Here is a 27,153-nt window from a genome sequence, read left to right as displayed (position 1 = left end):
AGAGCACCGAGCTTAGGGTCAAGAGACCACATTCTAGTACCAGTGCCACCTCCCAGTTGCTGGGAGACCCTAAGCAAGTCATGTTACTTTTTAAAAATAACAGCTTTATCAAGATATAATTCGCATATCATGCAATTCATCTCTCTAAAGCGTTCAAGTCAATGGCTTTTAGTAGATCTACAGGGTCGTGCAACCATCACCGTAAGCCATTTAAGATTTTTTGGAAAATGTTTCTTTATTTTTGAGACAGAGACAGAGAGAGAGAGAGTGGAGGGGCAAAGAGAGAGGGAGACAGGATCTGAAGCAGCAGAGCCCAACGTGGGGCTGAAACCCACAAAACCACGAGATTGTGACCCGAGCCGAAGTGAGACGCTTAATCAAATCAGCACCCCTCACTGTGAGACATTTTAGGACATTTGAACCATCTCCCCCCAACCCCATACCCATTGGCAGTCTCTCCTCTTCCCCCAATACTCCCCACCCCCAGATCTAAGCAACTCTTAATCTATTTTCTTTTTCTGTATATTTGCTGACTCTGGACACGTTGTGTAAAGGAACTAAAAGAATGCATGGTGTTTGGTTTTTTTTGGTGATTGGCTTCTTTTACTTAACATAGAGTCTTCAATATTCACCCATGTTGTAACATGAATCAGTACTTCGTTACTTTTCATGACCAAATAATATCCCATTGTATGGATATACTACATTTTATTTACGTATTCACCAGTTGATGGACATTTGGGTTCTTTCCACTTTTGAGCCATTATGAAAAATACTGCCCCAACCATTGTTGTACAAGTTTTTGTGTAGACCCACGTTTTCATTTCTCTTGAGGAGAACTTCATCTTCCCAGAGTTTGGCTCTCCCACCTATAAAATGAGAGGGAATTCATTCCATTAGAATCGCAAGGCTGTCCAGGTGTACTTGTTTATGATTAATACGGAGTTCTCCAGCTGAGCCTATGGTTCTCCTCATGTAACCAGACCCACACACACTCACACACACAATTACCAACACAGCCATCAGACACATAACATAGCCACAGAGGCACAGGTGCACCCAAGGCAGCCTAGACCCCCTCAGGGACTTGGTCCTGGGTTTGGGGCCTAGAGAAAAAAACAGAAATGCAGTCAGAGAGATTGTGATAGCCACAGGGAACATTGTCCTGACTCAGGGAGGGTCCTTTCATGGTGAAGGGGGTAAAGTATGGCACTGGGGAGGAAGGGGTTTAGCCAACATGATGGGCCAAAAGGCAGGGTGAAAGGGTGAGGTTAGCGATGGGTGACTGAGTGAGGATCCACTCTGAAGACCAGGACACTTGGGTGCCACTTCCCCAGCTGTTTCTGCCTTCTCCTTTCCCCACCCATGTTACCCTTTGTCTCCTTGTTCCTTCTCCCAGAGGTAACATGACTCTTCCCCCCTCCCCAACAAGCTAAGGAGACAAAGGGGATCCTTTTCCAGCATAATTAAGCTTCAAAGTCAGCAGCTCCTCCCAGGAAACTGATCAGGTTTGCCCTGAGAGAGCCCTTTAGTGCGGGAGGGATGGTGAAGGGAGGGGAGACAGGGACAGACAGACAAGACCAGGAGACAGGAAAGTGAACTCGGACACCACTGAGCTGACACTGATTCTTATGACCTTGCACTGTCTGTCAGGAAAGTTTGATCTTTAATTCTCCTTCTTAGGAGAGGGATTTATGGAGTTGTGACCCGATTAGCTACAGACCCCAAAACACTGTCTCCCCACAATCACAGAAGTCCTGGGTATGGATGAGTGAAAATGTCTGAGTGTGCGTGTATCCATGTGTGGATGCCCACCGATATTATGGATGTGTGTTTATGGAGCTGTTGTGTATCAGTGTGTAAGTGTGTGAGCGCCTGTCTGTCCCCAACCCTCTCGGCCCCCACCCCCACCCATGCCCCCTGCAGAAGGCTCACTGTGCGGCCTCAGCGGAGTTTCTAACCTGGAGTGATCGCTTTCCTGATTTGCCACTTTAGTACTCTTGTTAATGAATTTTTAATCTTCTTAATGACATTAAACACGGAAAGTAATTAAGGAAAACAAGTTTGAAACTGCTGACTTCAACCCTTTATTCACAACTATTTAATGTAGAATTAATTTGATTTTGTCCATTATTCAAATGAACGCGCTACCTTCTCCTCGGCCCCAGGCCTGTCCCCTTGCCCCCTCCCCACATGCCCAGGGACCCCCTCTCCTGCCGCCACCCAGTTATCACTGACCCTCCCTAGTGGGTGATGGTTTCCGTGTGACATGTCTGTGCTTGGGGCCTGGGTGTGAGGCCTGAGCCCAACTCCTGGAGGGTAAGGATCAAAGAACGGCCTTTCTGGGTTGGGAGACAGCACAAGGAAGGTGGGGGTGGGGCTGAAGATCTGAGGCTGGAATGATGCAGACTCTTCCATCTCAGATTTCCCACCTAGACGCTCATCATCAGCCCTAGGTCCCAGCTATGCACTCAAATACTTGGTTGTTGGGGACATTCAGATCACAGGGATTTGGTATTAGACTATTTAAATCTACAGACCTCAAGATAGTCAGGTATCTGGAGGCTCAAACACTGAGGTCCCATGAAGTCCAATTTCAGACCATTTTTCAAAATTTCACTTTTATAATTTCGGAGAAAGAAGCTTCTCTCCCTAAACCCTGAGCCTTGGGCCACTATCTGGGTAAGACTAAAATGGGCAGGTCATAGCTGTTTGAAACTGGTCCTGGGTGGAGAAACCAGGCCCCAAGCAGTCAGCCAGTCCAAGCCTAAGTGGGTTTTGGCCTCCACCTTCTGGAAGGGGTCTTTTCTTTCTTTCTTTTATTTTTTTAAAATGTTTATTTATTTTTTGAGAAGTGGGGGGAGGGGCAGAGAAAGAGGGAGACACAGAATCCAAAGCAGGCTCCAGGTTCCAAGCTGTCAGCACAGAGCCCGATGCGGGGCTTGAACTCACGAACTGTGAGATCATGACCTGAGCCGAAGTCAGCCAACTGAGCCACCCAGGCGCCCCCTGGAAGGGATCTTTAAGGGGACTCTGACCCTTGGATGAGAGGAAAGACAGGGTCCATGTGAGCCCTGGGGGCACTCAGGTCCTGGGCTTCAATGTCCTCACAGCTGGGGGTAGCTGGGCTAAGGCTATAGTAGGTCACCCCCAGCCTCCTGACTCCTGCCCCCAAAAGGCCACCTCCTTTACCCTTGGGTCCCAGATATTGTTTTGTGTGTGTGTCATACCTGTATAGTGGTGAGAAAGAAAGGTTTGGGGTGGACATGACCCTAGGAGGCAGCTGAGGGAGGGGGAAATCTCAGCATGTGCCCTCAGGCAGATATGCCATAAATCCTGGCTCTGGACCTCCTCTGGACTTTGGATAAGCTCTGACCTCTCCTCTCCTCCTCTCTGAAGCAGGGAGACCGACTCTTACCGCAAGTTGTTACAAAGATTAAGTGAGATGTCATGGTGACCTTACCATTAGCTCCTGGCAGTTCCAAAAACATGCCAGAGAAGGAAAACTGAGGGGTTCAGGGGCTAGGGACCAAAAGAGGGTCTTAGGAAGCCATGGATTTGCCCAGATATACTGAGGGTAGAGAGGGGAGCTAGCATCTGGGAGCTTCCTCCCTTTTATCCCTTCAACAACACTGGAATTTTTCCTTGGCTTCATTCCCCTGAGTTATATATCACCAAGAGGGGTTTTCTCTCTTCCCCCCTCTCCCTTACCCCTTCCTCTTGCCTCTTCTCTCCAAACAAGCCTCCCCCAAGCCACTCCACTCATCTCAGCTCCTGGGAGCAACCAGTCCTCCCACCCCCACCCACCCCCCCGCCCCCCATCACTGCACTGAGCCATGACTGGGCCTGAGCTGAGGCGGGAGTCTCGCGCCCCTTCCTCCCATTCCAGGGACTTTATGGGCTGAGACGCTGCCGGCTTGCTCACTTCTCCCTCTCTCCTGCGTCTCTCTCCATCATTCTCCATGTTTCTTTCCCCCTCTTTCTTTCCTCCCTTGCCGTGGCCGGCCTTTCTCTCATCTGTCTATCTCTCCCTATCTCTGTGTGTTCCCACCTCTCTCAGTTCTCTTTCTTCAGAGACCAGGGATTCTAGAACATTTCCAGCTACAACTGTCCAGGGCACACTCTCAAGAAAGGAAAGCTGACAGCGGGTACTGGGAGGACCCCACCTCGAGTGTGCCCCACTTCCCCTTCTTGCTGACATCCTACGAAGGACCAGGAGGAAGAGGACCCGGTCAATGTAGCACACTCACACCACCCTCCCACACCTCCTCCCCACCCCGACCCTCTCACACTCAAAACCCTCTCACAAAGACCCACACACTCTCTCACACCCACCCGACAAACTTGCACCTCACTCACACACAGACACAAGTGTGAGCAGGCACAGATACACACGGACGCAGATGCACACTCGCACACAGAGCCCCCCCCCCCCCACAGATGCGTATGCGCACACACACATACACACGCAGAGATCCCACAGGCGCCCAAAAGCACAGGGCAATGATTAATGTCCCCTCAGAAAAAGAAATTATATCGAATAAATTAAACTACTGTGGCAGCAAATTGAAAAATAAGGATGTAAATGAGGTTTGAATACTTAATATCGAAGACAGGGGGGGGGAACAAAAAGGGATCGCTGGGTCCCCTGAGAGGGGAGAGGATGTTCCCTCCTGCTCCCCGGTTCAAATCTGGCTCCTGTCCAGAGACCTCAGAGCTGGGGGCTGGGGTAGTATGGGGCTTCAGTCAGCACTGGGGACCCTCTCTTTGGTGGCCATGGCAGAGAGTCCCAGAGCCCCTAGAAAGACTCAGAGAGGGAGGATGAGGAAGAGGTGGTAGCATGTCGTATCTCACCCCTGACAGACCCCAACACACAAGTGGGTACTTGCTTCCAGACCCAACACATGCTCCTTTGAAGGCCCACCCTGGCTTACTTGAGCTCACGACTCATCTCCCCCCAGAACCCCACACACCTCAAGACACCCAAACACATTTGATCACATATGCTTGCTCAGCCCTCAACTCAACGTCAAAGCTGCACGCATTCTCTGAACTCGCCTGCCTCGTCGCCACCCCCAATATGTCCTAAACCCGCTTCACACCCTGACTACACCACAGGCATTCTTCCCCCCCAAAAGCCCAGTGCCCACTGGGCACAGTCCTACCCACACCAAACACCCCAAACACACATCTGCACATACATGGGTTCACACACACAAACATAAACTCTTTCCTTGGAGCACATCGTGACATACTCCTGTCTCACACACACACACACACACACACACACACACCTCTCTCTCTCTCTCTCTCTCTCACACACACACACACACACACCTCTCTCTCTCTCTCACACACACACACACACACATACACACACACGGATGGTAATACCATCCCTGAGCCCCAACCCCTCAGGAATTGTGGGAAGGAGAGAGGCAGGGTTGGAAGAGCCTTCTCTTTCTCCCTAGGCTTTAAGGGAGTCCTCCGTATACACACACACACACACACACACACACACACACACACCCCGGAGCACTTCCAGCCAGCCTCCATCTTTCCATTTCTCTCTGCCTCCCTCTCTGGCGCTGTCTCAGTTTCCCTCACTTTGCCTGTCAAGTGCTTTTTCCCTGTCGCCTTTGTCTCGGACACCCCAATATGTCCTGCCCCCCTCCTCCCCGTCGGTCGCCAGGCCCTGAGCCGCCACCCGCACCCCCACCCTGCGGCACCCCCGCCCCTCCCCCTCCTCCGCGGCCCTCGCTGTCGTCTCTGTTCATATATATTTAGTATTTATTTACAAGGCTGGGTTTTTTCCCTGGGCGGGAAGCCAGCCGTGCACAGAAATCCTTAAGATGCTATAAAGCTGGTGAGGTATAAAATGGAAAGTGGTTAGTGCGCTGTTTGGAGATATCTCACCGGCGGCCGGGGGCCCGCGCCGCCCAGCCGCCCGCTGTAAATCTCCCGGAGTTTAGCGCGCTTGTTTGTATCAGGCCGCGAGGGGAGGGACCGGCCGCCAGGGCGGGGGGCCGGCGGGAGGGGGCGCCCCCCAGCGCCGGGGACCCCTCGGGAGAGGGCGCTCCCTCTTGCAATGGAGGTGGGTGAAGGGGGGCTGGGAAGCCGCCTTTTGGGAAACAGAGGCTCCTCGGCTGTGCCTCTTCTGAACTGCGCCTAATCTCCCAGGGGGACGGAGAGAAAACGTGGGGCCCAGAGCTCCCCCCACCCCGCCCCAACCCCCGCGCGCGCGGGACGGAGACCCCACAATACCCCCCACCACTTGTGAGCCTCCTCCCCAGGAGCTTCACTTCCCCGCCCCTTCGCCGAGGGCCTGTGGTCTGTGGTGTGGGGAGGGAGCAGATGACACCCCCCTCCCCGCCCCCCCCCCCCCCCCCGCCCCTTCCCAGGCAGAGTTTGGGGCAGGGGACCAAGTTCCTCCCTGCAGAGCTAGGGCCTCTCACACTTTATTTCACTCCCCTGAGCAGCAGTTGCCTCTCCCTTGCAGGGTCCTGATAGCTCCTACCCCAAGGGCTGAAGGGAAGATGAAATGAGTCAATGCAGCTGAAGGATTTAGCACCGTGCCTGGTACATAGTAGATGCTCAGTGAATGCCGACTGTGTGATTTGTGCCAATCTGCCCAGTACTTTGTTCATCCGTGTGTTTAGCTAGTTGCTCATTTACTCATTTATTTTGTCAACTATTCACAGCACCCATCCACCCATCCATTCAGCAGCTTCAAGCTGTGTGGTTCTGGCCTCTGTGGTGGAGAATTCTGCAGAAGGCAACAGACCTCCCAGGGAAGCTCCAGTTGGGATGGGGCACTAAGATCTACACCAAGAGGGTAAAAGAGCCACTTCTGGATTAAGTAGCATTTCAGGGCAGCTTGGAGGAAAGGGCTCACCCCACCCATCATGACATCCCTGTCCGCAGTCCCTGGTGGAGCCCTTTGACTTCCTGTGGCCTGAAAGTCCCAGGAGGAGTGAAGGAGCAACTAGACTGTGAACCTCCAGAGGGCAGGCCTCATCCCCCACCCGTCCCGCCCCCAACCCCAGCAGAGCCTGGAGCCAGCTCTCAAGAGCTGTCAGTAAGTGCCCTTTGATTGATGAGTTGGGAAGGCTGAACTCTGCCACACTCCTCTCTCTCTTTAGAGCGGTGACACACCTGTCATATAACCTGCACACGCATGTCCCAGCTCACCTGGACACATGTCAGGAGGGCCAGGAGTAATGACAGGGAAATTTTAGGTGGTCACTGCCCAGAAATGGAGGCTCAGAAGAGCCAAGTCTGTGTCACACAGTCATGTCCAAGCCAGTCTTTCTGTATTGGTTCATTCATTCCATCATTCATTCACTCATTCATTTATTTATTCAACAGGCGTTTACTGAGCCTCCTGGGCCAGGGGCTGAGGACGATTCAAATGAACGTTACTTAGCCCTGGCTCTCAAGAGGTTTACAGTCCAGGACAGCTGTAGGGCAAACATTCTAGTAATGGCTATTGGGAAAATAAGAGCCAAGAAAGCTGTAGAGGACTAGAAATTTCACAGGGAAGAGAAACCACTGCTGCTGGTGGTGGTGAACAACAACAACAACAACAACAACAAAACCAGCAGGCACCTTGCTAAGCAATTTATAGGGAGTATTCAGAAGATGGCTTTACTTGAATCAGGTCTTGCAGAAAATTAGGATATTGATGGGCAGAGATAAGCTGGGTGTTGGGCAGTGATACCATCCCAGAAGGACAGCATCGCAGGCAGAAGAGGAGAATGGACCAGCCCACAGAGGTGGGAAGTTGCTGGGTGGGGAGTGTGCAAGGGAACCACTCAGAGTCCAATTTGGCTGGCAAGTATGAGCATGAAGGAGAGTAATGGGAAGTCTTGGAGAGAGGGGGAGGAAGGGGCCAGGTCACAAGGGGCCATGAATATAGGAGTCAGGAGTTTGTACTTTATTTAGTATGCAGTGGGGAACCATTGAAGGTTTTTGAGCAGGAGAGTGGCACGATCAGAGCTGTGCTTTAGGAAAATGAATCTGGCAGCAGTGTGTAGAACAATCGGAGACATGGAACTCAGAGGCAGAGAGCCCCGCTGGGAGAAAGAAGCCACACTTGGAGACTTGGTGCATGGCTTGCACTCAACAGGGTTTGTTGGTTGAAGTGAAGAGGCTTGGGAGAGCTGTGATAAGGACCTTCCTGGAGACAGTGGTGATGGCGAGGCAAAGATGGGTACCAAAGAAATAAGGAAGCATCTCTGAATTTGTACCCTAATTGAAAGTAGAGATGAGGACAGCAGAGGACTAGGGGCTCCAAGGCTTCTATGAGGGTAAGTGGGTGGGCAACAGGGCTACCAACAAAGTGGGAGTCACATGCTGTTGCTGGCTTTAGGAGAGGCATGCAGGCTGCTTTTTGAGTATGAGCCTTGCGCTGCCTGGGTTGTGGGCTCGGATCTCAAGAGAAGCTTGGGGGTTAGAGATCAGTGCTCCCATTACCTGCTCAGGGGTGACAGCTGCAAGTTCCCAAGTGACTGAGATCTCCCGAGAGACTGGAGAGAACAGTGGAGAGCTTTGCACTGTGGCTACATTTGGGAGAGACTGTAGGGGAAGAAAGAGACAGAGAAGGAGGGTTAGAGACGCGGGGGGAGAATGCAGTGGACAAGGCAGCCAGGAGATGGGTAGTTCTCCTCGAGTGACTGGTATTCCAAGGCTTCCCAGGGGATGGGGCCTGAGAATCAGAATTGGGGCCTGGTGGTCAAGAGGTTGGACGGGAGGCCGGGAGCAACCTTGTCGGGGGAGAAGTGAGGCTGGAGGGTGCTCCTGGGAGCAAGGGCTACTCCGGGGCACAGCATGCTGGGTAGTCTATCACCTGCCCACTGCTCACACCAAGCCCCCAGATTTGAGGTTTCACCAGAGGCCCTCTTGTCCCTCTCCTGGATGGAGCAAAGGTGGGAGTCAATGGGCAGGAAAGTGGGAGCCACTGGGACCGAATGCCCCCTGACTTGGGATTCCTGAGACCCTTAGATCTCAGCATACTCAGGGGTTTCTAAGGTTCATGCTGTTTACTTGGCTACAAACCACACAGCCATGCTCTTCTTTTTGATGTAGGTAACACCCTCGTCGGGTCATCCCCTGGACAGGGTTGACCACCCTCTTCCTTGGCACTAGAGCGCACTCTGTTCCACAGCTGGCTACCTCTATCTTGGGCCATACCCCAGCACCTGGGCCAGCGATGCCCAGGTCCCCCAGCATCCCCGGAACCGTGGGGTTTAGGAAGTAGAGGGGACAGGACCCAGAACCTCATTCCCATTTAGGAGGAGCAAAGCATGGGAGGTGGTGTGGGCCCCCACCCTCCCGGAGGGGACCCGCAGTCCTAAATGCCCCCGCGCCTTCTCCATATTGTGGGAAAAGCTGCTGCATCCATCACTGTCAGGCACCGAGTTTGAATAAATTTGAATGCACTGAGCCGTGGGCTGCAGTTTCTATAATATCACTTTCCAGTTTGAATATTTCACTTACTTTTTTTTTTTTGAATTTCTTTTTATCCAACAGTTTCTCCTCCTTTTCATCTCCCCCCACTGCAGCCGAGCTCTGGATGTAGAGAGAGGACAGTGCCTTGAGGGTGTCTGAGATGGGAAGAGACTAGGCCTTTAGTAGCTTTGGCATCTCTGTCCTCCCGCCCGCCACCCTCACCCAACACATGTGCTCCCTGGGCCAGGAGCTCCATCTCCCCACTATTTGTATAGATGGAGAAACAGTAGTTGTAGCATGAGCCACCCTTGAACTCCCACCCTTCTCTATGGGCAGACCAAGTGTGCCAGCGTTCTGCTTCTTCCCTATAGGGACCGTAACCCCTCACCTACTGACCCTCCATCATATGCGGGTGTGTGTGTGTGTGTGTGCGCGCGCGCGCGTGCGCGCACGCACACACACACACACACACACACACTCCCTCAGATATATTAACTTGTACCTAAACGCTAATGGCAGCTTGCAATTTCCCACTAGGAAGCTTGCTCCTAAGTCCCTCCGGCCACCGTCGTGCCTTCCCCTATAAATGAGGACCCCTGGCTATGGATTCCTTCTCCATCTCCCTGTATCTCTTCACTCTCCATCCATCAGTGTGGTGTCAGTACAGCCATGCCTCCGGATAGGGGCTGCTGGGAGGGAGAAAGGAATAGAGTCCTGGCAATGTATTCCAGAGAACCGTCTCCCAACAAGCCCCATGATTTCCTGGACTATGGTTAGTGCCATCCCCACTCCTTGCCCACAGCTCAGGGACCAGGAAGAACTGAGGTGCAAGGAGGGAAAGAGACCATCCTCAAATAAAATGAGTCAGGATTGCATTCAAGCTTGGGTCCAGATAGGGATGGGGAAGTGAGCAGATTGAGAAGGGTACTCTGGGGACCCTCTGAGTCTGTATTTTTCTATGGCAGCATCTGGTCACACTGCCCCTTGGACCATACATAAGGTACCCTGGCTACATAGATAATCTCAAGAGGGCAGTGACCATCCAGGAGGCCCAGTGATACTGACATCAATGAGGACATTCTGCTTTATGGGGCACACTAAGTGGCTAGAGGGCCACTGAGTGCCCCAACCATCTAAAAAGGACCCACATTGGCCATCTCCCATGGAAACATTATTCATAGAGCACATGCTCCTCTTTCCTGCCAGAAATGGCACTTCATTTGGCTACTAATAGTCCCCCAACTATGCCTACATCTGTCACATAGTAGGTATGTATTGGGGGTTATGTATGAGGGGAAGCAGGAAGCAGAAAGCTTCCGTGAATCTCTGACTTCTGGAGGCAATACACAGCTCCCCACTCTGTGCCTGGTCCTGTGTGCTTATAGTTAGTGGAAAAGGCAGGATACAGGGAAGAAATGGTCAGACTTTGGGAGCACAAGATGTGATTGGGGAGGTGAAATTATCATTCAGAGTAATATTTATTTCTACTTTACATTTTGCTATGCTCAAAAAGGGTTTGAGCAGATTTAGGACACACACACACACACACACACACACACACACACACACACACACACCAAAACAGTTTAGAAAAAGAGAGAGGACAACTGGAAATCATCTGAAGGCAGGAGAAAGATAAATGGAGCGGGGTCTTGTGGGAGGAGTGTCGGCAGTCAGCGCGGCCATCGCCAGATGGGGGCCTGTGTTGTAACTGTCCACCTCTCGAGCTCACCTGTGTGGGTTCAGGTAGTCAGGGAAGGCTTTCTGGAGGAGGTGGAACCAGTCTAGGGACTCGACAGATGGCAGAACAAGCCGGATTGGTGGTCCAGCGGCAGGACTGGAGGGAGGAAAGTCGGAGACCAGGAGCTGAATGTGTGGCAAGTGTTGGTCAGGGAGGGGTTGGCAATGGGAGCAGTGAGTTTGAGGGACAGTGAGCAGGTGGCAGAGATACAATATGTCCAGGGGACAGTAAAGAGAGGAGAGTCGCTGTGAGCCATTGATAGGAGGTGGGGTGGCCAGTGTACTGAGAGCATTTAGGAGGTGCCCCAGACTAGCTTGGCCTCACCTCAATATTTCCTAATTCTAATACAGGCCTCTCAGGCCCCTCTTCCTGCAGCCCCTCTCTCCACCCCCATGAGCTGAAACTCAGCACCCAGCAAAGACAGCCCTCACCAATGGAGGGTTGGCTATACCAAACAGCCCCCCCTCCCCAGAAGGAGGCACAGATCCCTACGAGGGCAGGGCGGAAGCCTGAGCCTCCCCTCCCCCAGTGTGCCTGGGCTGGCCCCGTGGCGGGAGGGGTGCGGTGTGAAGGGAGAGGCTCTCCTGCCGCACCATGACAGATGATTGACTCGAAACAATATCTAAGGCGATCAGGATAAAGTGCTGGCCATTTCAAGGCTCAGCAGAATTCAGATTCTAATTAGACTTCTCACCACATTCCAAATAAAAATGGTTCCCCTGGTATCCTCTTTGCCTATCAGGTGTCTCTCCCTGATCGCTGGAACAAAACGCATAAAGAAAGTGATTAAAGCCATAACAAAGGCATAAAATTGGAATTATCGCTGCCACCACATCTGGGAGCATGGAGTGTCACCACACCGCCCCCTCCTCCCCAAACCTGCACACACACAGAGATGCTGTCCCACCCCGGCTCCTGGCTGGGCACCCTGCAATGATAGCCATCAGATAGGTGAGGAGCTGGGGGGAGGAGTGTTCAGGGGAAGGGGTGGAACTGGGAGGCGGGGGGGGGGGGGTCCAAGGAGCCAGAGACTGGAGATTAGGAGGGAGTAAAGTGGGCAAATGAAGGGCTCCAGGCCTGGGGAGCAAGGAGTGAGTGGTCCAAGGAGTGAGGGATGGGCAGACAATGGTCACTGTTTCAAGTGTCTAAATATTTGCCAGTAGAGAGGGCCCTTGGGGCTCTTGCCTTGATGACCTCACCACCCCCAGGACATATACGCTCATGTGCACACATTGTAATCAGGGCTCACAATGTGCTATCAATTGTTTCATGCCTTGCACGTGTTGTCCATCTCTGTTGGGAGATACCTCAAGTCCCCCAGCTGACCCACTGCCCAAGCCACTGGACCCAGTGCTGGTTTCCAGTTCTCTTTCCCCACCTGCGTCCAACAGAGGGCACCCACCTATAGAGACTACTAAGTCCCCATTGGTCCCTAGCATGTGTGCGCACAACCAGCATGCAATCCAGAGACCCCAGTCCCCTGCACTGCACATTTGCACACATGCACACATGCACACGTGTACCATGACTATAACAATACCCTCACACAGTACACCACATTCTGGGAATTTAGCAAAGGCCCCCATCTCTTTGGGGCCCTGGCCTCCCTAGCTCTTCTGCCTCCCCTCCTGCAGCCCCTGTCTGCCCCTCACAGCTAGCCTGGTACCTGGTATGGGGCAGCCTTGTTCCCTGCGTGGGGTGGGTAGGCAGGCGGGAGGTCCAGAGGAGGGTGAGGGAGTGGGAGCGGGGCTCTGAGCGGGGACGATATAAAATTAAAAGGTAAAAAGCAGGAACGCAAATGGAGGGTGCTTTCAGCTTTCACATTATTAATGACTCTTCAAAAAATCGGCGAGTTTTCCAATCTTCTCTGAGAAGCGCTTGAAGGAGCTCACAGATGAAACTGACCTTCAAAATGTTCTTTGGTCTTTAGTTAAGAAATTCGCTCGCCATTATGGCATCATTAGGGAAACAAGGATAAAATTACTCCATGGTTAATGACCTATAGTATCTCCCCACCAAAATTTGTTTCAGATCTAATAAAACTGTGCTTAACACACTCGGATGAGTTATGAGGACTGTTCTGCAGGGTATTAAAATGTGGAAAATAGATTTTCCGAAGCTGGGGGGACTGGACTTTTTGAATCAGATAGCAGAATGGAATTTTCTGGGCAATAAATTCTTCCATGTCTCAATTTCATCTCGCGCTCTCTCTCTCCTGCCTGCCTCTGCCCCTCTCTCTCTCCCTCACTCTCTCTCTCCCCCACTCTCTCTCTGTCTCCCTCTCTCTGTCTTTCATCTTTTCCTAAAATACTGAAGCAACACAGAAACCTTTCCAATTTGAAGCCTACATAAACTTTGAAAAAAGCAGAGTGACAAAGGCCGTCTGTGTGTGGTCGTGGGAGCCTGCGTATGCATGCACACGTATCTTTGTGGCTCCTGCGTGCCGCACAAGAGTGGAAGCAACTCTCTCCATCACTTCACCCAGTGGCTCTCTATACACCCAAGGTGGGACTGACACCCCCCATTTCTCTATTGCCAGCCAAGCTGCCAGATCTCGCCCTCTGCACCGAAATCACAGGGCACGCCCAAGCTAATAACCCTTCCTAGTATCTCCCCCATCCGCCCCCGCCCAGGGCCACCATACACACCAATGCCAGGAGTCAGCCTATGAGAACACACCTGCCCTGTCTACCCCAAACTTCTCGTGGATGGGAGGGGGGCCACACTGGCCTTGCAGAGCTGCCCTGTTTTGCACACGTGCGTGCACATCAGCACATGCTAGCCTTCTTGGTGAGGCACACCCAGATGCCCCAGCCAGCCAGGCTGGAGGCTGAGACCGGAGCCCCGGCCCAAGCACTGGCCGAAGGTTTTCGGGGGCTGGAGACTGCCGCGGAGAGAGGTGGCTGGCGAGGTAATGGCATTTTGCTCTCTTTAAACTTTAATCTTTCCTATTAATTCCCTGCAACTGGAGAATGTGTGAGAGTTAATGTTCCGTGAACGTGTTTCGCACTCGGCAGTCTCTTCGAGCTAATTACCTTCAGGTGCTAAATGGAGGGAAATTGCAATCCATTTGGATGTGAAAAAATTTCGCCTTCCCGTCCCCTGTGAGACATCCTTTTTCCTGAGTGCTGCAGAAAGAATGCTCTCTGGGTGGGAGTTTTTTTCCTAATGTTTTTTTTCTTCGGCCCCTTCCCCCGCCCCCTTTCTCCAAGAGTCTGGATTTTGCAGGACGGTGGTGGTTGGAGACTGGAGGAGACCTGGGCCTTGGCACAAGGTCCAAGTCTGGGGTGGAGGCCAGGTGGGGAGGGACTTACAAGCAGGGGAGATGCCCAGCCTGAGAATCCAGCCCTTGCCCCTTAGAGGCCTTGGAGTGGAAGTGTATTTACACGCTTAATAACACGCTTATTACCAGTGTTTCTCAGCTGCTAGGTTTTGAATACAGATATAATAGAATTTTACAAGCCACATAAAAGCTGTCCTTCTCCTGGACCCTGAACTGGGGTGTCTGGCAGGGCGGAGGACAGGGAATGGCAAATGGAGATGAGGAAGGGGCTTGAGGAAGGAGAGAATGGAAATGGATCAGAGAACTGGACAGAGAGGAGAATGGTGTGGGAGGGAGATGGGCAGGGGGGTTGAGGGGGAGATGGGTAGGAGCTCTGTCTCCATCCCAGAGAACTGGCACCAAGGAGAAAGGCATGAAGGCCAGGAAGGTCAGCTCCCGAAGCCTCTTAGGTCTTGGCACAGCACACTCACCTTAGTGACACGCCCATCCCTCCAGCCCCATCCTTGACCTCTGATCTCAGACCTCAACCTCATCCAAGCCTCACAAAAAGAGACATCTAATTTTACCTCCTCCCTCTGCCTTGGATCCAACCTACTAGTCTTTACAAATCCCATTTCTTAACCTAGGTTGGGGCAGGGAGCTGTCCAGGTGTAATATGTTGCTTCCACCCAACAGGGAACAGTCTGGTTTAAGACACACAAGACAGAGCCCCTCACCCCCTAAGTAAATAGCACTCCATTTGAAAGAGGGTTTGGCCCCCCATGATGGCCTGGGGTTTTACCCTCCACTTGGAATTCTTTCTCTGGTCTCAACCTGTGTACTACTTGTGAGGGAACAACCATTCTAACACTGAAGAGCCTTCTTTGGGAGAATATACTGGGAAAATATTGGAGTGGCTTGGGTTTACTTATTTGTTAAAAGTTTATTCCGAAGGGTTTCAAATATAAATATACATAGATACATAGATAGATAGGTAGATAGATAGATTTAAATGTTTATTCATTTATTTAGAGAGAAAGCATGGTGCACGGGCGGGGGAGGGGCAGAGAGAGAGAGAGAGAGAGAGAGAATCCCTCTGCTATCAGCGCAGAGCCTGATGTGGAGTTCAAACTCAGGAACCATGAGATCATGACCTGAGGCAAAATCAAGAGTGAGATGCTCACCCAGTTGAGCCACCCAGACGTCCCTTAAAAGATCTTTCTACCTATCAACTAGTTTCAATAATTATCAACATAGGGCCAATCTTATTTCTTCTATCTGCCAGGACTATTTGGACACAGACATCAAATCACCTCACCCGTCGATGATTTAACATGCATTTCTAAAAGTTAAGGACACTTTTAGCATTACCTCAATAGCATTATCTCACTTAAATAAAAATTAACTATAATTCCTTACTCTCATCAAATATCTATTAAGTTCTATACGCTACACTTTCTTTTTAAATTTTTGAAAATTTCTTTTAAAAAATTTATTAATGTTTATTTTGTTTTTGAAAGAGGTGGGGGAGGGGCAGAGAGAGAGGACAGACAGAATCCCAAGCAGCCTCTGCACTATCAGCACAGAGCCTGTCACGGGTGAGATCATGACCTAAGCAGAGATCAAGAGCTTGATACTCAACCATCTGAGCCACGCAGGCACTCCTAGGCTATACTTTCTTTCCTCTTCTTGCAACTTATTTATTGAAGAAACTGTGGACCATTTGTCCTATGGAATTTCCTTCATTCTGGATTTTGCTGATAGCACCCCTGTGGTATCATTTAACATGTTTCTCTGTCCCTTTAAAATGGTAGATTCCAGAGTTGCTTGGCTTCAGATTTGATTTTTTGGCTAGAATATTTTACAGTTGGTGTGAACTTCCTATTGCATCACGTCAGGACCACATAATTCCTCGTCGTTTTTCTTTTTAAATATCAAGATTAATCAGTGGGCTCAGTTGCTGTCAGCTGGATCTATCCATTATAAAGTTCACGTTCAGCTTTTTTCCCTCCATCAGCTTTTCACTTAATGGTTTTAACAGCCATTTACTATCATTGACTAGATCCATTCTTTCATTAGGTGTTGTTGTATTTGTTTTGAAACTGCTTCTATTCTTCCAGCTTTTTATTTTGACAAATTTAAAACTGTACAGCAAAGTTCACTGTTGCAATGAATGCTCATATACTCTGATACAGATGAACAATTTGTAACTATTTCCACATTTGGTTTAACTCTCCCTTTCTTGTTCTAAAACACTTGTGTGTTAGTTGCTGACATAAATGACACTTCATCCCTAAATACTTCAGATATCTTTTAAGAACAAGGACATTCGTCTGTACTGCACAGTGTAATGATCATTTTCAGGAAATTTAACATTTGCCTGATAGATGAGTTCATATTCAAAACCCTTCTATTCTCCCAGTAATGTTCTTTATAACTCCCCCTCCCTCATCCCAATGTAAGATCTTTCATTGTATTTATTTTGTCTTTTTAATCTCCTTTATTCTGGAATAGTTCTCCAAGGTTTTTTTGTTTTTGTTTTTGTTTTTTGTCTTTTATGAGTTTTGAAAAGTCCAGGCAGCAGATTGTCTCTCAATTTGGATTTATCTAATGGTTTCCTCATGGTTAAATTCAGGCTAAACATTTTGGGCAGGAATACCATGTAGGTGATGTTTCCTTCTCAGTGCATCATATCAACAGGCATATGATATCAGTTTCTCTCATTATTTGTGATGATACGTTTGATCATTTTTAAGGTAGCATCATTCAAGATTCTCCATTGTAAAGGTGTCCTTTGCCCTCTCTGAGTAATACATTATGATGTGGGTAGGGGCAGGATTTGAGACTGTGAATATCCTGTCCTCTAAATATTTTTGATCCAGGGATTTTAGCATCCATTGATTATCTGGCTCGAATCAATTAATTATACCTATAGTAGTTATAAGATGGTGAATTTTCTTTTTTAAAAATTTTTTAAATAATTTTTTTAAAGTTTATTTATTGAGAGAGAGAGAGACAGAGACAGAGCGCAAGCAGGCTCTACACTGTCTATGCAGAGCCCTACGAGGGGACTGAACACATGAACCGCGAGATCATGACCTGAGCCAAAGTTAAGAGTCAGATGCTTAACTGACTAAGCCACCCAGGCTCCCCTGGGTTCTAAGTTGACAGTTATTTTCCTTCAGAATTTTGAGGCTATAATTTTTTATCTTCTGGTTTCCATTGCTCCTAATAAGAAGCCTGTTGCCTGATTGTCATTATGCTGCTAGCTTGTAAGATTTTTCTCTTAGATGCTCTGCAGAGTCACTAACGGTTTTAGGTGTAAATCTCTTTTTATTTATTCTGCTTGGGAATCCAGTTGTGTTCCTTCTTACTGAGAACTTTTTTTTTGCATTCAATACCCGTCAATTTGCCACCAATGAATCTTTATATTTCTTCTCTCTCTTTTCTCTCTGTTCTCTTCTTCTGGAATTTCTAATATCTCTATTGTACCTTCTCATTTTATTTCTCATGTCTTAACTTCTTCATATTTTCCATGACCGTAACTCTGTGAGAGGCATTTTGGGTACTTTCCAATTCGCTTTCCAATTTACTAATTCCTTCTTCAGCAGTGTTATCAACTGCTTAACCACTCCATTGAGTTGTTTTTATTTCAATATTTTATTTCTAGAAATTATTTTTTAATGTTTATTTATTTTGAGAGAGAGAGAGTGCAAGCAGGGGAGGAGCAGAGAGAGAGGGAGGAGAGAGAAACCAAAGCAGGCTCTGTGCTGTGAGCATGGAGCCCTATGTGGGGCTCAATCTAATGACCATGAAATCATGACCAAAGCCAAAACCAAGAGTTGGAGGCTTAACTGACTGAAGCACCAAGGCACCCCTGCTATGAGCATTTAAAGTATACAGCCAGTCTGTTCAGCTTTTCCCATTGTTCATCTGAATTTTGTTATTCGTGGATAACATATTCTTCAATCACCTTCAAGGATTAGTCATCATCTATAAGACCTATGTTGCTCAAAATGCAGGTTGCAATCCATTAGTGGGTCATGAAATAAATTTAATGAAATAAAATAGAAAATAAAATACCAAGGTACATCACATATGTAAGTATAGGTACTGCTTACTGAAATTTTGTTTCAGACGGATGTGTGTACGTGTATATGCTGGGTCATCATGCAAAATATATTTCAGCCCGTGATTCAGGGTAGACATGTTTGAAGGTCACTGATTTAGACCTTTCTCTGAGACCCTACTCAACCTACTACCCACTTTTGGTAGGCCCACCTTCAAGAGCAAAGATTAATTGCAAGAAGATAAGCCTTAGGAAAACTCAAGGCCTATCTTCTCCATATAAAGTACTTAGAGTACAACATCATACCCTAGGGAGGAGGGCAGATCTCACAAGTTTCTATACTGCCCTGAATTAGAAGCCCCACAAATGGTCAAGGATACCCAGTGAATCACAGATATTCCCTGTGCTCCAGGACTCTGTACTTCAGCCTAATATCAACTCTCTGGGAAGGCCTTTCAGCTGATGTTTAGCAGGACTTTGAGACTCTTAAGTGCTGTTTCTCCAGGGTCTTGACCCCTAGACAGCTGCTTGAATGTGGCTCTCAAGGCCACCATAAAATAGCCACCTGGGAGAACACCTAGGCAATTACTCCCCTGCACTTAGCTCCCAGGGGAATTATCATCTGCGGAAGTCCCCTACACAGTATAGAAAGTAGAAGTGCCAGCTGTAAAGTCTTTACTTTGAGCATCAGCATTGTTATTGAGAAAGGCCCCAGCACTTCTTCCTCCGCTGTACCATCCTGAATGTCTGAAAATCACACAAGGATTCAACCCATTTCATTTACAATGAACCCTGGTATGAAGGGATTTTAGCCTCATTTAGCTTCCACATTCAGTATATCCCAAGGTTCCAAAATAAAAGAAAGAGTCATCTCTAAAAAATCAAACTGATATCCATTGAGCTCCTACTAAGTGTCAGACATTTACACCTTTTGAATGATCTCATTTAATCTTTATAGTAACTCTATGAGGTTACCCAAATAACTTTAGGGTCAGAGAGGTTAAGTAACTTGCTAGTGGTCACCTAGCTAGTAAATGGTTGCTGCAGTGGAATTTGAACTTCAGTTTGGCAGGCTCTTGACCACTATTCCCACTCTACAGCCCTTCAGTAAAAGGCCTCTCTGCCAACAAGGACATAGATTCTAAGGCAAACTCATGCAGAGCCAGTACTTTCTCTGCATGACTGGCCTAAGAAGTAAAGTGACCAGGATGTGGATGCCTTCTCCCTGGCTAGCTCCCTGGACAAGTTGCTTACATCTCTGAGCCTCAGATTCCATCCACGCTAATACGTGGACTATCTCTGTCAGGAGGCTGCTACAAGGAAGACATAAAATAATGACATGAAAGCATTTTGTAAAGCATAATATTCTATGCCAACGAAATACTCTAAAAAGCCATACAATTAATTAGCTGAAAGTGTCTGCATTTTCCCTGTTGGATTGGGAGCCCTTTCATTGGCTCCCATTGCTCTTAGAATAAAACCCAAAATGCTTACTTGACCAGCGAGGCCTGTACAATATAGCCCTTTGTTTCCTCCCCCTTTCTCAAGTGTTCCAAATTTACTGACTTCTCTGTTCCTATCTCAGGGCCTTTGAACATGCTATTTTCTCTGCCTGATATATTTCTCACCTTTACCCACAACCTCTACTCCCCACCCCCACTTTGCCTAACTAACTGTTCATCCTGTTAAATGGCAGATAAATTTCCTTGGGGCAGCCTTACATGACTAGGCAAGGTCGTTCTATTACACACTCTCATTGCATACCCTGTGCCTTTCTTCCACAGCACTTTGGAACACATTTACTTTACGTGCATAGTGAGGGTGGCCATTAGTGATTGAATATGTGTCTTTCCCATTGGAAGGGAAGCTTGATGAGAGCAAAGACCATATACATTTCACAAGTCCTGTATCCCCAGCACCTGGAAGAGCACTACACTTGGCACAAAGTAAAGCCTCCACAGATATTTGAACACATTTTAAATATCAATAAATGCGAGCAGAGACTGCTTTACTCATTTTATCACTGATTAGATGTCCACAGAAATCTGTTATGCTTCAACTCCTTTAGACTGGCGTTTCTGAACATGGGGTTGTCCATAGGATAGAAATAGGTGTTATACAACAGAAAGGATTTTAGGGTCAAATAATTTGAGAAACAGGTTAAACAGGTTAAAAGGATTTTAACTTTTTTTTCCTAACTATAAGACTTCTTAGATCCATGCTTGGGTCCTTGAGAGATGCCAGTGCAAAGCAGAGCCCTCAGCCCAACCATGATCCACACACGGTATGAAGGAGAAATAAACCTTCCTTGCCTTAAACCACTGGATGGGGGTTGTTACAGCCACAAACTTAGTCTACCTTGACTAAGAATACATTGTCCATATATAGTATTTTTGATATTGGAAAATCTATAGATAGGAGGCCAGAAGGTTTCTGGGAACCTAGATGGGTCCACTGAGGAGGTGGGTGACCAGGTGACCTCATTTACTAGAGTCATTCTGCCCCATACATGACCAGGGAGACAAAACTATCATCATACAGCAGATGAAAGTTGATTGGTAGTAGGTCAGGCTTTCAAACCAGAAGGCATTTAATCATTGATTGATTAATAAGCTAAATAAACAACATTCATTGGGCACCTACCACATGACAAATACTGTTAAGTGCTAGTACACACCAGTGAACAAGATATAGGTTCTCAGGGCTCAGAGCCCAGGGTGGAAGACATACAAATAAACAGTCAATTCCAGTATGGTGTTTTAAGAGCTAAAAAGGCACCCAACACAGAGAGAAGGCTCCCAAAGCAGATGTGGGATTGGAGGAGCTTCTTGGAGGAGATGACATCTAAGCTATGATCCAGAGGATAATTTTAAAAGTAGCCACATAAGAAAGGATAGAAGAGCATTCCAAGCAGAGAGAACAAGTTGCTGGAGGTGAAGAATCTGCTCCAGGTTATGGAAGGGACCCAGCAGGAGACAGTGAAGCACCAGGGAGCATAGTGCCTTCTCTAAGGTACGAGGTAGAGGAGAGACCAGACCCAGATATCAGCTGGGAACCTGAGTGAGGAAGAAAAGTAGCGTAAATCTCAGCCAGTAGGTATGATTCAGGTAACAGGATTTAACAGGGCAGGGGCAAATGGGGCCGAGAATGGGAGCAGGGCCTCTTCTTCTAAGGATAAGAGTCACCCAGGAAGCAGGAGAATTGGGGATGGATAGGAGCAAGGAGGGAGGAGGGACTGAAATCCAACATAGGGGGAGCCAGACCTTGACTGTTTTCCTTACCAGGAGACCAGGACCCCTGCAGTTAGGCAGCTCTGAGGCACAGAGGTGTACAGCTGGTCAGAGGACAGATGATCAGAGAGGGTGGCTAAGAAGGAGGTTTGGGGAAGACCTGAGGCCCCCCAGCTCCCGCCATGGTGCTGCCTGAGTCCATCATGCTCCACTCAGGACTGAGGTGAGAAATTGAAATGGGGAGGTATTTGGCCCATGAGCCTTGGCAGCCAAGCTGGTCTGTGGTTCAGCTGCTAGTATGTTTGGGGTCATGAGTTCAGGCACTGAGAGTGTAGCTTTGTTGTTTTCCTTTCATTTTATAATTAAGTTTAAAGATTCCAGCCAGATTCAACTGAAAGAAAAGGAGCCAGGATTGAATTAAAGGGAGGTCAATGTTAATGGTGTTCAGAAGTCTGGAACAGATACAGGAAACAGGACCTACATGTTCCAGTACCAGGTCTAGGTTTCCCCCATCACTCTCTGTGGGCCTCCTCCCCACTACCAACCCCTCTAAGAACATCCAACCCTCTCCTTAGGAACCTCTCTCACCTCAGAAAATGCCAAGAATGAGCCATTTCCTCTTCAAGGGACATTTTCTCAACTGTAGGAAAATGTCTCCCAACTCTCAGCCTTTCCCTGTCCCCTGCATACTTGCCTGCATTCCTTTGTTCATCCACAAGACAAATACTAGAAATAACATAGTACAGTGTATAAAGGCATGGATTTTGGAATTGGACAGAAACGCAGCTCTACTACCTAATTGCTATGAGAACTTGGAAGAACTTCATTGAGCTTCAGTTTCCTTATCTATAAAATGGGGATGATAATACTTTCTTCAGGTAATGATTAATTGAGATATGTATAGAAGCATTTAGTGCGATGCCTGGCACTTATTACGCACTCAGTAAGTGTTAGTTATTATTACTGATACTATTAAAATAGAACTTTAAACAACCTGTACTTACCTGGCTCACTGGCTTAAGTGACACCATCAATTCTTTTGTAAAACATACTGACTTATACTCATGGCTCATCAAACCTTCATGGCTAGGATGCAGTGCACTTGCGATCCCCCATTTGGTTGAATTGCATGCTTACCAAGAGTCATTTGTTTTTAACTCAGCCTGTTTATGCCAGCTGTGCATATTATTCTTATTATATAATTTAACTAAATGTTACATAAACCAATAAAATATGAGTACTAAACTAATGTTGCTGTTTAGAAAGATTCTGTAACAGCAAGTTGCTTAAAAATTTTATCAAATTATGTATTAGTGAGACAACTGAAAAAGAAGGGGAAAATCATTAAAAAATCTAGCATTCTGCATTCAGATAGCTTCTCAAATACTTTCCGGTTTCCAACCCATGTTAAAGAAATCAAAACTGAAAAAGGCAATCAGTGCATTCTGGGTGCTCATGCAAGAGAGATGCTGGTGATATGCCAATCAGTACACCCCCACACAAAAGAAGGTCTTGGCCCTACAGCTAAAAATTAGAGTAGATAGTCTTTTATTTGTTTTAATCTAAAAACAAAACATTTAGGGTATGGAGAGGCAAGTTGAGAGGTGATCTCAGCCCTCAAGAAATATACAGTATAGAGAGGGAAGACAGAAAAGTAAGTTGTTGATCACAGTAGATTATAATGAAGGTTAATGGAGCAGAGGGAGGGGATACCTAACTTGGACAACAGTGCAGAGGCTACCTGGAGGAGGTGGCTCTTGAGCTTGCTCTGTCCTTCCTCACATCTGTCCCTCAACTCCTTTCAAATCTTTCTGCAACATAAAAAGTTGGGACTTGCCCTCCAGCTTTGCCTGATGGCTCCCTTATTCAGGTCCCAGTATTGACAGAATCACAAAGAATGTTAGAGGGGACATGGCTACCCTCCCTGACAATAAGAACCCCAAGGATCTTAGGGATTTGTCATACGTGCATTTATTAAGACCTTCTGTGTTCTGTATATATTTTCAGCTATGCTCCATCTCCCAGGGTGAGGTCTATAAAGAGCTTGTACAAAACTCTTTTAAAAAAGTAACGTTTTTATTTTAAGATAATTCACATGCAATTGTAGGAAATAATAGAATACTCTTTACCCAGTTCTGACCAATGATAATATCTTACAAAACTATAGCACAGTATCACAACCAGGATATTGGCATTGATATAGGGAAGCTATAAGACATTTCTATCACCACAGGGATCTTTCATGTTGCCCTTTTATGGCCATACCCATTTCCCTCCAGCCCCTCACTCCTTCCTTAACCCCTGGCAACCACCAATCTTTTCTCCAATTAAATGATCTCATTATTTCAAGAATATATAAATGGAATCATAGAGTATATATGGGGATTTGGGGATTGGCTTTTTTTTTTTTTTTTTTAACTCAACATAATTCTCTGGAGAGTTATCCAGGTTGTGGTGTATATCAGTAGCTCACTCCTTTTTATTGCTAAGTATTATTCTATAGTGTGTATGTACCACAATTATTTCCCCATTGAAGAGCATTCTCCCATTGAAGGGCATCTGGGTTTGTTTCCAGTTTGGGGTTATTGTGAATAGAGCTGCTATGAACAATGGTGTACAGGTATTGTGTGGATATAAGTTATCATTTCTCTGGGATATATGCCTACATGTACAATTGCGGCAGGTCATATGAAAAGTGTATATTTAGTTTTTTTAAGTAACTGCCAAACTATTTTCTAGAGTGACTATACCATTTTACATTTCCACCAGCTATGTATCATTTCTCTGCACTTTGCCAGCATTTGGTATTGCTTTTTTTTTAAAAGCCATTTTGAGACATATATAATGATCTCTCATTTTGGTTTTGTTTTTGCATTACTTTTTTTTTTTCAAGTAGGCGTCATGCCCAGTGTGGAGCTCAACACAGAGCCTAATGCAGGCCTTGAACTCATGATTGTGAGATCAAGACCTGAGCTGAGATCAAGAGTTGGACACTTCACCAACTGAGCCACCCAGGTGCCCCTGGTTTTGCATTACTTTGAATATATTTTCATGTGATTATTTGCCATATGTATATCTTCTTCAGTGAAATGTCTCTCTTCATGTTTTTAGCCCCATTGTCTAATTGAATTGCTTGTTTGTTTTTACTGTTGAGTTTTAAGAGTTCCTTATATGTTCTATAAACTAATCATTTGTTGGGTATGTGGTTTGCAAATATTTTACCCCAGTTTGTAGTTTGTCTTTTCATCTTCTTAACAGAGTCTTTCACAGAGCTAAAATCTTAAATTTTTATAGAGTCCAATTTATCAATTTTTCCTTGTATGGATCATACTTTTGGTGTCAAGTCTAAGAACTCTTTGCTTAGTCCTAGATCCTGACAATTTCCTCCTATGTTCTTTTCTAAATGTTTTATAATTTTATATTTTACACTTGAGTCTATAATTCATTTTGAATTAATCTTTGTATAAGGTGTGAGACTTAGTTCAAGGTTCTTTTTTTGTTTTTGTTTTTATTCTTTAACGTATGGATACCCACTTGCTCTACCATCATTTGTTGAAAAGACTATCTTTCCAGTGTGCCTGGGTGGTTCAGTCGGTTAAACATCTGACTCTTGATTTCAGCTCAGGTCATGATCTCATGGTTATGAGATCTAGTCCCATGTCAGGCTCTGCACTGAGCCTGGGGCCTGCTTAGGATTCTCTCTCTCCCTCTCTCTCTGCGCACCCCCCCCCCACTCTTTCTCTCTCTCAAAATAAACATTTTTTAGAAAGAATATCTTTCCTTCATTGAATTGTTTTTGCACCATAAGTTGGGCATATTTGTGTGGTCTACTTCTGGATTCTTTATTCTGTTCCATTGATCTATGTGTCCATACCTCTATCAATACCATATAGTTTTGGTTATTCTTTTAATATAATTTATTGTCAAGTTAGCTAACACACCGTGTGCTCTTGGCTTAAGGAGTAGATTCCCATGATTCATCGCTTACATACAACACCTAGTGCTCATCCTAAGTGCTCTCCTCAATGCCCACCACACATTTTCCCCTACCCCCTATCCCAACCCCCCCAGTAACCCTCAGTTTGTTCTCTGTATTTAAGAGTCTCTTATGGTTTGCCTCCCTCTCTGTTTGAAACTATTTTTCCCTTTCCCTTCCTCCGTGGTCTTCTGTTAAGTGTGGAGGTTCCTCAAAAAATTAAAAATAGAATTACCCTACAACCCAGCAATAGCACTACTAGGAATTTATCCAAAGGATACAGGATGCTGATTTATAGGGGCACATGTACCCCAATGTTTATAGCAACACTGTCAACAATAGCCAAATTATGGAAAAAGCCAAAATGTCCATCTACTGATGAGTGGATAAAGAAGATGTGGTTCATATATACAATGGACTACTACTTGGCAATGAGAAGGAATGAAATATTGCCATTTGCAACAAGATGGATGGAATTGGAGGGTATTATGCTAAGTAAAGTAAGTCAGTCAGAGAAAGACAGATTTCATATGTTTTCATTCATATGTGGAAGTTGACAAACTTAATAGTTTTGGTTATTGTAGCTACATAATAAAACTTGAAATTCCACAGATGCACTCCTCCCACTTTATTCTTCTTTTTCAAAATGTTTTAGCTATTTTAGCTCCTCTGCCTATTCATACAACTTTAGAATAATCTTGCCTATACTTACCAAAACCAAAACCAAAACCAAAAACCACCATCTTGCCGGGATTTTCATAAGAATTGTGTTAAACCTATATATCAATTTGAGAACTGACATCTTTAGTCTTCCAACTTGTGAATATGGTTTGTCTCTCCATTAAAAAATATTTTTAAATTTCTTTCATCAGCACTTTGTAGTTTCAGGATACCATTCCTGCCCACATTTTGTTAGATTTATACCTGAGTATTTCATTTTATTTTTGAGCAATTATAAATGGTATTTTAGGGGCACCTGCGTGGCTCAGTCAGTTGAGCATCTGACTCTTGATTTTGGCTTAGGTCATGATCCTAGGATCATGGAATCATGCTCCCATCGGGCTCCATGCTGAGCGTGGGACCTGCTGAAGGTTCTCTCTCTCACTCTCCCTCCCCCCGCCCCCCTCTCTCTCTCTCTCAGCACCTAGGTGGCTCAGTCAGTTAAGTGTCTAACTTTGGCTCAGGTCATGATCTCGCAGTTTGAGCTCCACATCAGGCTCTGTGTTGACAGCTCAGAGCTGGAGCCTGTTTCAGTTTCTGTGTGTGTCTCTCTCTGTGGCCCTCCCCTGCTTGTGATCTTTCTCTCAAAAATAAATAAAAAAACATTAAAAATTTTTTATTTTAAATAAAAAAAGATACTCTCTCTCCCTCTGCCCCTCTCCCCCGCTCTAAGTACTAAATAAGTAAATGAATAAATTTTTATTT

General features: G+C 46.7%; 1 long non-coding RNA gene across 2 annotated transcripts; it reads right to left on the bottom strand.

Moving 5' to 3' along the window:
* Positions 1-691: 691 nt before the first annotated feature.
* Positions 692-25,866, bottom strand: LOC123576959. Of its 2 annotated transcripts, none has more exons than XR_006701651.1 (3): positions 9,495-25,866; positions 8,476-8,577; positions 692-869 (listed from the first exon to the last, which is right to left on the bottom strand). It is a non-coding gene; the product is annotated as an uncharacterized LOC123576959 (long non-coding RNA). The 2 variants fall into 2 exon arrangements; XR_006701652.1 differs by having other exon boundaries at positions 9,499-25,866.
* Between the last annotated feature and the right edge of the window lie 1,287 nt (positions 25,867-27,153).

The sequence above is a fragment of the Leopardus geoffroyi genome, chromosome D2 (assembly GCF_018350155.1).
Source record: "Leopardus geoffroyi isolate Oge1 chromosome D2, O.geoffroyi_Oge1_pat1.0, whole genome shotgun sequence".
In the NCBI taxonomy this organism is placed as follows: Eukaryota; Metazoa; Chordata; class Mammalia; order Carnivora; family Felidae; genus Leopardus; species Leopardus geoffroyi.
This window is presented reverse-complemented; position numbering and strand designations above follow the sequence as displayed.